The 12,128-nt window shown below is 49.2% G+C and overlaps 1 protein-coding gene across 5 annotated transcripts in view; it reads left to right on the plus strand.

Annotated features, from left to right (window-relative positions):
- TBC1D1 (TBC1 domain family member 1) overlaps positions 1-12,128 on the plus strand; it is a 224,381-nt gene that overhangs the window by 190,705 nt on the left and 21,548 nt on the right. The window lies entirely within an intron of this gene.

Consider the following 12,128-nt stretch of genomic DNA (forward strand, 5'->3'; position numbering starts at 1 on the left):
CAGTGAAGGACTCGTGGAATTGGGATGTAGCTGTGGTATATGAAAGGGCCCCTGACCTGTCCGTGGCTGTGGGTGCAGGTGGGGTGCATCCTCTTCTGGCCCCACGTGGCAGGAGCTCGGCCCTGTGGCTTTTAGAGGACATGGTCCTGCTTCTGGAACGTCCATCCCGGCTGCTGCTGCCACCAAGGGCGCCCGAGGGTCCGTCTGTGCTTTGGGCCCCGCAGTGGCCGTGCAGCAGCCGGGAGGTGAGGATATTTCCCAGTAATCTGGGGTGTGATCTAGATCAGACAGCATCGAGTCTTATCTGTCTGGCCACACAGCAGATTAAAAGGTCAACTGCATAAAAGTTCTTCATTAGGTCCGAGCTCAGATGTCACCTCTGAGAAACTGTGCCTTCAGACGATGAGGTCCTGCTGCTAAGCCTCTCTGTCCCGCTCCATGATACTTACACATTCATTATTGTTCCAATTACCGTTGTTGCTTAAAGCTACTATGTAACTTTACCTTGAGCCAAATGCCATGTAAAGTTACTTAACTCGCCTTTTTTAGTTTTCACACCAGGACCAGCTACCTATTGTTCTATCTCTGTTGAGAGTTGAGAAGATTGAAACACTGAGAGACGTTAAGTAACTTGCTTAAAGTAACACAGCTGGTGTGCTGCTGAGCAGTGTGGCTGCAGGGCCTGTGCCCTCTACCCCTCGCTCCCCAGCCAGTGTCCTTAATGAATAGGCAGCGCCTTCCTACTGCCCTTCTCTGTCTAATGCCGTGCTCTGCGGGCTGGACTGGGGCTGATGTACCTTCCTACCCCCAGCTCCTGGGACAGAGCCCGTCACGTAGTAGGTGCTGAGAAGTCTGAGCTGCTGAACAGGAGCCACCGCACTGGCATACCACTCTCACATGACCCCCGTAACGGCCCTGGGAAATGGGCCCTGTATCCTCTTAAGAAATGAGGAAACTGAGGCACAGAGAGATCCGTTCTCGACCATAGACACACAGTTAACTGGCAGGACCTCACCCTGCTGTGGCTGTGTGCCACAGTAAGGCCCCTCTGTCCTGAGGCCCTCTGAGCCCATGATCCCCATGTGTTCCCGTGGAAATGGCTGGCCGGGTGAAGGGTGATGCTGACGGACCATGATGACTCCTTGGGGACAGTGTACGAGGCGTGGGGCTGGAGCCCGTTTGGCCCACTGACCCCAAGGAAAGCAGTTTTGTGACCTGGCAGCTGTGTTTGCTGATGTGATGAGTAACAAAAAAATGACACTGTGTTCCTATCACGTGAAATGAAGTGAAAAATAAATTGAGAGTAGGAGGTAGAAGGGGGTGGGAGGCACAGCCGTTTTCTGCATCTGCCCCCCACTCCACGGTGGGGTGGGAGGAGGAGGCGGGACCATGTTCTCCCTTCTTCAGTAAAGATGTTCCCTTCTCTGTCTCCTGCTGCTCTCCTGTACTCACTTTTCTGCAGATGGGGAAGAGAAGGCCAGGTCAGCTCAAGGGCCTGGGGTGGGGGTGCCGCCCCTGCTGTGAGCCCACTGCAGCCTGTCCTCCGGTCAGCACTGGGCTCGTGAGAGTTGAGACGCTGCCTTTTCTCATTCACGGGCAGGGCCAGGCTGCACTCACATCCTCTGGTCCCTGCCTGTCTCCCAGCACCCCCTCGCACCCCCAGAGGCCGGCTGCAGCCACCCTCCCCGACCGCACTGGCTGCCTCTCCGCCTCACCTCTTTCCCAGTCCTGGCCTGGCCTCTACTGCGGGCCCTCCGAATGCACGCCCGAGGCCTGAAAAAGCTCTTTCCAGCAGTGCATCTTCAAGAAACCTCTGTGCGTGTCTCCGGGTTTTATCCAGGGAGCCTTCAGAGCCAGACTGCTCTCCTGACTTGAGCTGGGAAGACCACCCAGCGGTGGGCCCCGGTGTGCAGGCCACGGGCTCTGCTCAGTCGGGTTTCAGGGAGCGCTCACGCGGGAGTTCTAGCAGACTTTGCCACTGCTTCCCCCTCACTCCTCGCCAAGGGGCAGCGTGTGCCCACCTAGTTGTTTAGTCTGCACTGTGGCTAACGCGAGGCCTAGTAAAGGTGTGCAGTGCTGCCCAAAACCAAATCCGTATTTCAGTTTTTCCTAGAAGGCGGCATCTTTATCCTGGCCACAACAGAATGCCTGTTGATTGGGGTATTTTGGAACTTCATGGGTTTTTGTTTTCCTGACGCTTGCTTTATTTTCTGAAATGAGCTGCTAATGTAATCAGCTTTTTGTAAGGTTTTTCCCTGCAAAGAGTAAGAATAATAGGTAGTCAGGCAGTTTCATAGTTTATAAAACATATTGCTTAGCCTTGTCAGGTTTCAACTTTACACAACACTATGTGAATGTGGACACGTATTATTTCCACTTTAGAGATGATAAACGAAGCCCAGAGAGGTAGTGTGCTTTGTCCAACTTACAAGCTGCTCGGTGGCAGAAAGTTCTGGAACCTAGGTCATCTTAGTGTCTGTATCGTATCCCTTCCAGGACACCCTGTAGCTTCTGTCTTTCTTGGATCTGCCTCCCACCTGCCAACACAGCTTCCCCACCTTAGGGATAACCACACCCAGCCCAGGGAAAATAGAGCAGAGGATGCTTAGCGACTCATTCTTAGTTCAGGAACCTGCCCCAGCCTCTTAAGCCTGGTTCCACCTACAATAATTCGTGCTGCCCCCAGGTAATTGCAGCTTTTCTCTTCTCTGGCTCTCCCTACTGAATAGACCACATGACAACCAACATCCTGCCTTCTGGCTGTGCCTCTCACTCTGGTCACGGCCACACTTAAAAGCTGCCGGTGACAGTGAGCAGCTAGCTGGAGACCCCCTTCACGCTCCCTTCCTCGGTCTTCTACCATTTCAGGGCTCCTGTCCCTGGCATCCCAGCCTGGATACCTTTCAGCACTCAGAACGTGCACCTACGAGGCTCTCCATCCTCTCCCCTGATAGGAGGGATTTAGCCAGAACAAAATGTGAACAGGTAATCTGAGAACACAGATAGAAACTGCTCCCGATCCTCCCCCACATCATTTACTTGTTTTATTAATCTGTGTTCTATAGGTTAGTAAAGCGGTGGCATAGTTTATATACTCCACAGAGGTCTAGTGAGTCTTTGGTGACCAGTAATAGTATTTTTGAGGGACTTCAAGTCTTTTTTTTTTTTTTTTTTTGAGAGAGAGAGAGAGAGAGAATATCCCAAGCAGTCTCCATGCTCTCAGCACAGAGCCCAACATGGGGCTCAGTCCCACCAACCATGAGATCATGACCTGAGCTGAAGTCAAGAGTCAGACGCTTAACCAACTGAGCCACCCAGGTGCCCCTGAAGGACTTCTAGAGACCCTTCATCAGTGACACCTACACGGGGTTAGCCATGCCCGTGCTGCAGCGAGAGGCAAAGCAGGTATCCACGGACATGGTGGGGCCCACGATCCAGCATGGGAGCTGTCATACTGATTTTTGCTTCCACTTAACATATTGTAACCAAAGGTGTAAAGCCTGCCTGGTATCTTGAAGAAAAGGAGCTGTAATCCAAGTGTTATAAAAAAGAATTTTCTCCTTGCTTTTTTAGAATCCATAAAAGATGAGGAGGAGAAGAGCCTCCAGAGTGAAGGATGAGCCGAGAGTGTTTAAGAACACTAAATATAGAAGGGCAGACAGGGTTTTCCCTTCTCCCTCCCTGTTTGGTATTTGCTTCACTTGGCCGTGCCACAAAAGCTGAGTGCTGTGCGCTTTGGGTAGGAGATGGGGTTGTTCGTTAGCAGAGGATGGGTGCTGGTAGCCGTTTCATTTTTGGGTTGAAGTCCTGTGTGAGAAGCTAAAAAGCATTGATGGCAAAACCGAGAAAAGTAGCTAGAATTTGTTGCACAGCAGTCTTGCTATGTAACACTTCTCTGTGTCCAGTTGGGGACTTGGGCAGGATGGAGGTCAGATGAACAGTCACAGCTCAACAGTCACAGCACCAACGGCTACATGCATAATTTCAGCAGGTCTGTCCTTGGCTCTGGTATTATCAAGACCACATTATGGGAACGTATTGATCCCCGAAATAGCATATTGATTACTCTTGAACCTCAGAGTGACAGGACTAAATGTGGATGTGATACAGCAGGGTGGCTTCATGTCTCCCTCTATTCTTCAAGCCAGTCACCGGTGTGCTGGCAAACAGCTCCCCCAAGCCCGTCAAAAGGAGGCCTGATGATAGAATTTGCAGATTTCCACAGTGTAAATGGGCTAATTTTAAGCCACCCACTTGAGGTCACTGATTGTGGAATTTAGCAGAGATGTGCACAGACACGGGAGGAGCCAGTTCCGATGGTCACTGGACCCAGCCAAATGTTTCCTAAAAATAATCTGCATACAGAAGATGCACTCTGTATGCACTCTCCCCACTCTGCCCCCGTGTCATTCAGTAGTCATTCCACAGATGCTTCTTGAGCACCTGGTACATTCCATGCCTTCTCAGAAAGACACATTCTAGCGGGGAAGACCAACATGAAACAACCGATGACCAAATTATTTCATTAAAATTGTGAGGAGTTGCGGAGAGCATATCTTTTCTCCAGTATTTCTCAAATTTGGCTCAGAGCTAAAACGCGACCATTTCAGAAGACCTTGGGATCACAGCTGTCATCAGGGAAGGAGCCTTGGAGATCATTCAGTTGTTAGGGTTACTGTTCCTTGTGCAGATGAGGAAGCTGAGAGGCAGAGGGTCACGTCAGAGTGCTGGTTTGCCAGTACCACCCCCTGGAGACGCAGGAGTCGCCAGGTCCCTCGTGGAAGCAGTGAAGAAAGAAACTTGTTTGTCAATTGCAGACCGAATAACTTTGCAGGTGGCCTGGTGTGTGAGAGACCACTGGCCTCCCGTAGCAGCTGCAGCGAAGTAAACCAATGCTGAGGGGCTCATGGGTCTCCCCAGGATTAAGTCAAGTGAGCTGTGGAGAGAGTTGGGCAGGATACTCTTGACATTGGAATGGTATTTCTCCCGGAACCAGGCACGGGTCACCTGAGGATCCCTTGAAGGCCTTGTGAAACACACATTCCTGAGGTCACCGTCCCCGATGGGCCACTGAAGAAGACTTTTCTAGATGAGGGCCGGGAGTGTGCATGTTTACAAGTGCTCGGGTGATTCAGATGTCATTAGTGTTTGGAAACTGCTGGGAGAAAGCCCATCTTCACCCTCAAAGTGACAGAGAAGGAAAGTTTCATCCTGGAAAACCATCCCTTAGCAGGGTCAACACTTAGACTGTTGAGCATTACATGAAATTAAGTTGTAGGTCATTTAGAAATACGTCTGAATTGTGGGTCTCCTTCTAGGTCTTTCCAGCACACGTCACCACGTAGACGTATGAGACACAAAATCATTCCATGTCTTTCTAATACAAATAAGGAGTTTCTTTCTGTTCATATTTGACTCTGGTCACTCAGCAGTCTCCTCGCTCTATATGTGAGGGACACCCTGCCCTAGAGAGAAATCTGAAGGCCTACGTTTCTCTACTTCATAGCAGATGATAAAATGGTGTTTAAAGAGGCAGGTACCGTAGCCTGATGCATATGCAGGAAGGAAGGGCTTCACAGTTTTTACCCCGTTTCCCTCAGGGTTGGCAGGAGCAAGGTACTTTTCCCAAGCCGGAGTCTTTCTTTCAGTGCGCAGTATGCTGTTCCTGGGCAGGCGGGTGGGCGGGCAGGCTGGTGCAGCTTCTACCCTTCTCACTGAGTCAGACCCTTCTTCTAGAATCTGCACAGACTTTGAACAAACATGCATGGTAAGCAGCATTTTACTTGTAGTTAATAATGTGCGTAGTGAGCAGTGAGGTCCAAGGGGCTAAACAAGTCCTGATGTGTGCACTGCCCAAGACTCCAGTCACCAGCGGCAGATTAACATGCAGATACGTGGTCTTTATAAAATGCAGGGCTCTTTCCTGGCACTGACTTAGTACCTTCTAAATGGGGTTGGAGGGTTGCAGCACTCAGTACCGGATTACGTGAATGCAGATGCAGATTCTCCAGGAACGTTTTTAATCGGCCTGGTCCATTTTCTGCTCACCAGGCTCGCCTCCTCCCTTCCCTCCCTCTCCTGGGTGTGTACTCAAGAGCGTGGGTGAGCTGCGGTGTTCTTTTAAAAGAACTATGATAAACACATACCTATAAACATACCATTATGAACAATGCATTTTCCAAAATAAAAGAAATTTAGAGGCACTGTTTTACGTTTTTAACGTCTGGATAAATAGAATTAACTGATTCTCATTTTTGTTTCTGCATTCAGTCTGTTGCGTTTATGTTGTTTGAAATACATGAAGATAAAGCCAACCTTGCATAGATAGATACATAGCTGGAGAAGGGAGGAAGGACCACATGGACCCTCGAAAGACCGACCATACATTGAGAACTATTGACCTAGAAACATGTAATGTAGGGAAACAGCATCCCCCCAAATAGAATTCAGTACATAGACTGCACTACGAAGTCAGATGGGCAGTCCTTCTTCTTGTCCCTTTAGTCAAGAGCTTAAGACCAAAAGCTTGTGACTGTCCCTACTTAGGAGTCGGTGCAGGGGCCTCTCTTGCTGTGCCTAGTCCCAGACGCTGTGAGACAGGAAATGGCATTGGGAATGGCATTGGGAACACTGGGACATTTGTTGCAGCTCAGTCAGGTTTGTGTGGACAGGTTTCTTGCATAAAGAAAATCAGTGACAGCTTCTGACACTGCAACATGGGAGACTAGACCAGTCTGGGTAATTCCTGAAGATCTGGAAGTTTGGGGCTCACTGGTGTTTTGGTGAATCTAGATGGTGATGTTGTTTATTACTGTTTTTATTTGGAATTGTTATCAGCGTTCAGTTCCACGTGTTGATGAAATTCTAAATTCCATGGAAATCAGTTGCTAGGCCTATACTTTGCCTCAGAAGTTTGTTAGAACATGAGGTTTTCAAACTTAGGTGGGACCTTATAGTCAGAGAAAAAGTTGTGCCTCTACCTTGAAAGAGAAGTTGTGCATTTTTGCTACAGAGCTGTTGTGTGTATCCTTTTTTTTTTTTTTTCCTCCTGTCTTGGTTGGAAGCTGGGTTTTTGTATGTTTTCCGTGTGGCAGATCTGAGGACCATTGCCCATGCTTGAGCACCATTAATTGCACCCACTTGTGTGGGGCATTGAACGTGTATGTACTCCCAGCCCCACAAAGTATGCATTCTGCCCTTTAAAGAAGAGGAAAATATGTGTCAGACGGGTTTGGTGGTCCATTCCGAGCTGCACATGCTGCGGTTGGAATTGTGGGCTACTCCTCTACACTTGACCAGGTTGCCTCGTGGACAGATCCACATAAGAAGATTTTCTCTCCATTCATCAGAGCTCATCTGTCATGTTTTATGTAAGACACTCAGCTAAGTTCTACATTGTGGTGGTTTTGTTTTGTTTTTTCTCCACTATTAAGAATGGGAAGGATAACACCTCTTGTTGAGGTTGCATGGGTGAATTAAGACTGAGCCTGAGAACCAAGTTCTGTCCATCCCGGTCCAAGATGTGCACCCTACCCCACACACGTGTTACCTTTCCTTTCCTTCCCTTTTTGTGAAGTTTCCGAGGGCTTAAAATAAAACCTAATTGTTCCTCACAAGTGTCCCCTAGCTTTCTACTTCCTACCCGGTCCCTTCTGTATGGGTAATTACCCTGTTTTCACTTTCATAAAAGTGAGTCCTCCAGGGGAGCCTGTGTGGCTCAGTCAGTAAGTGTCTGACTCTTGATTTTGGCTCAGGTCATGATTTCACGGTTCATGAGATCGAGCCCCATGTTGTGCTCTTTGCAAATAGTGTGGAGACTGCTTGGGATATTCTCTCTCTCTCTCTCTCTCTCTCTCTCTCTCTCTCTCCCCCTCTCTCTTTCTCTCTCTCTCTCTCTTTAAATAAATAAATAAATAAATAAATAAATAAATAAATAAATAAAAACATTTAAAAACATTTTTAAAAGTGAGTCCTCCGGGAACAAGGTTGAATAGTGAATAGCGCTTGCTAAACCAAATTCAAGCATTTGGAAGCAGAAGGGTACTTTCTCTTAAAAATATTCTGTGATGTATTCTCTCACCTAATTTGTTGTAAATTGTGATAGAAATTAACACAGGTCTGTAGTCCTAGATCTGTAATTCCAAAACCCAAAAGGCTGATGAAAACCAAAAGTTTTTCTGTAACTCCTTTTTGGCAGAACGTCATGAGTCCTGGACTCTTTGGAGGCAAAGTTTGACTCAAACTGCCATGAGGCCTTTCACAGACTTTGCTGTTCTCCTTAGTGTGGCTTTGCATTAGTATCGCTGCAGAATCGTAAGTGTGATGACGCTGCGATCCTCAGCCCCGCTTGCTAGGGTTACGTAACATACAACCAATGTGTCACCTGTCTAAAATTCAGACTCTGAATTGTGAAATGCATTTCCTTCAAGGGTTTTGGTCGAGCGACTGCAGAACTATACTGAGTTGGTTCCATTTATGAGGTTTTCCAAGCTTTATAGGTCCCAGCAGGAATTTGCCCCACCCTCTACCCTGTCTGCTCTTCCTGATTAGTTCTTCATTTTGATGACTCACCTGGTTTCCCAGGCTAGAAACGCCGCGGCCTGCTCTCCCCTCTCTCCTCAGTCTAAGCCTGTCCCAAGAGTAAGTCCAGAGTCCAGTGCTGGTCACACTGCCCCACCACTGCTCTCCCGGGTAAGGGCCTGTGACCGCTTCCTGGCTCGTGTCCGGGCTGACGTCCTCTGGCCCTTGCCTGCCCTGGGTTGTTTTGCAGGCCGGCTCCTGGAGTTTTCTTTAGCGAGGAATCATGTCTCTGACCCCTCAGTGACCTGTGCTGACTCCATGGCCCTCACACGGCCCATGGGCTAAGCCTGCTTTCCAAGCCCTTTGCTTACAGGCCCTGCTCTTAACTCTCCTGTCCTCTCTCCTGATGGGCCGACCCCAGACCTGGGGGTCCTGCCTGTGTGATCGCTGCTGCCTGCATGCTTTCCCCACCGGCCTGCTTGGTTCACACCTGTTTCCCCTGCTTGGTTCCGCTGAAGAGTCACTTCCTCCAAACAGCCTTCCTGGACTCCTGGCCTGGGCCTGGGCCAGGCCTCTTGGCTTTCGGGCTCATCTCTGTAAACTGTCCTTCTGTGCCTGTCCTTCCAGTGCTCACTGTCCCCATGCGATGGCAGAGAACTGCTAGTATCTTCAGTCATGTGAAATCGTCTCTCTCAGGTGACAGCCTCATGAAGGCAGGGCCACCACCTCCTGTCCTCAGCACCCTGTGTAAGACCTGTGGTCACTGAATATTTGAGTTTTCTGGCTTTATCTCCCCCTTTTTTTCCCCTACCAGACTGTGAGTCTCTTTAGGGCCAAAAAAAAAAAAAAAAGGTGCATCTTTCAGTTCCGTGGCACAGTTCCTGTCCCCAGGGGAGCACCGAGGCCGGGCTGGGGGAAGGATTCTGTTAGCGTGCTCACATGAGGACTTTGGAAAGCCCACATCTAGCTTGCGTGTTCTTTGGTGCACGAAGCAGGCCTAATGTGTGCTGCTGCTTGAACAGACCTTTCCCATGAATAACCGTCGTCGTCAGAACCCAGGCTCGGTGGTCACGTGGGGCCCCCGTGGCGGGTATTTATTCATTGCCAGCTATGTGTGGCGTCACAGCAGGCACGCACACCCTCTTGTGTCTAGTCCTCACGGCAGCCCCAGCGAGTGCAGTCACACTCCCTCCTTCCGGGCAAGAAGGGGAGGCTCTCAGGGATCCACCGAGTGCCCAAGGTCACACAGCTGGAACAAACGGAGACAACAGTGCCTGGTACAAGGGACTGTGTGAAAGCGCTGAGTGAGAAGTAAAGCAGAAAACACCAACCGAGTTGGAGGAGCTGGGACTCCCCAGGGGAATGCTTTGCTGAGGCGGCAGAGGACTCGAAGTCTCCATGAAAAAAAGGAAAGCAGGACTTTGGCTCTCCTGGCAACTCGTGCTGTGAGCTGGGGACACTGTGCGTGGTAATAGCTATTTTTCCCCGATTCCCATACCTTTTCCTTTGACATCTACGGTGTGAGAACTCTGTCTCCGGAGTTAGGGACCGGAGTTCAGATCCTCGGTTGGCCACTTAATAGCTGGGTGATTTTACTGAAGGGCCTTCACCCACCACGTTTTTCTCAGTAAAATGCGGGTAATGTTACTGTCTGCGTGGTGACTTCCTAAAACGCTCCATGGAGTATTATCAGTGTGATGTATGGGCTTCTAAGATAAGTCCTGTCCCCACGTAGAGTGTGTGGATGGCTTTTTGAAGTTTCCTAAGTCAGGGACCCACAGTCCAGAGGTGTTTGCATATGTACTTCAGATGCTCTCCAAGTGTGCATCTGAGGGCTTGTTCTTAGCAGAGGAGACGCTACGTGGAAGTTTTTCTTGGTGAAATTGGATAACATTCCAGATCTGTAGTTGATCAGAAAGTGTTTGGGCCTTGCCACCAGCGACTGCGGAGCAGAGCTTGAGGCCAGCGCCCTTTGGGTCCTGCGCTCCATGGAGCTTTGGTGTGACACCATTGGTGGCCTGGCTCTGCCGTCAGACTGTCCCGGGACCCTCCTCCAGGTGAACCTTTTCCAAGAGGTGCTTGTTGGAGGCCTGAAGATAGAGCATGAGAAGTTCTCATGTGGTTCTTTTTTTCACGTCAGCATGCTGATAAAGGTCATGTGTTGGGCGGAATTTGGCCTAAGGTTTGCTCTCTCGTAACATACTGTTTGGGGGGAAAGCTGCGGGGAAGGCGGCTGGAGCAATCCCTGAAGCTTCCTAGGGGGCCGCCTGCCTCAAACAGGGTGTACAGTTTGCAGGGCCTGTTGCAAAATGAAAATGCAGAATCGCTTGTCCAAAAATTATTAAGAATTTCAAGACAGTGGGACAGCAGAGCATTAAACCCAGCACGAGACCTTTCTAAGCACACAGCCATTGTGATCACACGGGATACGATGCCTGTGAATGCCCCGCCCCAAATCTGATAATTGTTGAGTGCTCTAATTGCCAGAAGTCACTCCCTGGCTTGCTGGGCTCATCTTAGTAGGAGTCTTTGCAAGGATTAAATGAGAAATGTCCACCATTGATAGATGAATGGATAAATACGTGGTATATATACATGGAGTATTATTCAGCGATAAAAAAGACTAGGATCTTGCCATTTACAACATGGATGGATGGACCCAGAGGGTATAATGTTAACTGAAATAAGACAGAGAAAGACAAAGACCACATGCTTTCACTTACATATGGAATCTAAAAAACAAAAATGAGCAAACAAAAAAACCCCCAGAAACCGACTCATAAATACAAAGACACCAGTGTTTGCTAGAGGGGAGGGGTGTCAGGGTGGGTGAAATAGGTGAAGGGGATTAAGAAGTCCAGTTATGAAATAAGTCACAGAGATGAAAAGTACAGCACAGGAAAGGTAGTCAGTACTGTAATAACGTCGTCTGGTGACTACACTTCCCGTGTTGAGTATTGAGTAAGGTACAGAATTGTCAAATCTGTACACCTGAAACTGAAATAACACTGTATGTCAACTGTGATCATAAAAGTAAGTTTAAAAATGCCCCCTCCACACACAGGCCATTTAGTGCTGGCTCTTGTTTCTGTGAGGGGTAGCATCTAACACGAGAGGGCGGCCCGACTCGCAGAAGCGCCAGCACGGACAGATTGAAAGGTGACCGATCTTCCCCGGCGTTCCTGCACGCCACATGAGGTCTGTGTGTTCCGCCTCCTGTACCTGTTTGAGACCCAGAGGAGGTCGGAGGGAGGGGTGCATGCTGGGCTGGAGCGGGGGCACGCGCAAAATACGCAGAGGTGGGAAGAGCCCCGTCCGCTTCGAAGCAGGTGGGGGAAACGGAGTGAAGAGCTTCCTGTCTACTTTTGCCCTGATCCCTTTGAGAATCCAGGGAAAGCGATACCTCACGCTGTCAATACAATGGGCACAGGCGTTACTGAGCACTTGCAATACAGCAGCTCCAAACTGAGATGTGCTGTCAGTACAAGGAGTACAATTTGGTTTCAGAGGCTTCATATGAAAAAAAGGAACGCGGAATGTCTCAGTAATTTGTGTATTGATTATCTGTTGAAATAACATTTGTTTATGTTGGGTTAAACAAACGGTCT

The sequence above is a fragment of the Panthera uncia genome, chromosome B1 (assembly GCF_023721935.1).
Source record: "Panthera uncia isolate 11264 chromosome B1, Puncia_PCG_1.0, whole genome shotgun sequence".
Lineage (NCBI taxonomy): Eukaryota > Metazoa > Chordata > Mammalia > Carnivora > Felidae > Panthera > Panthera uncia.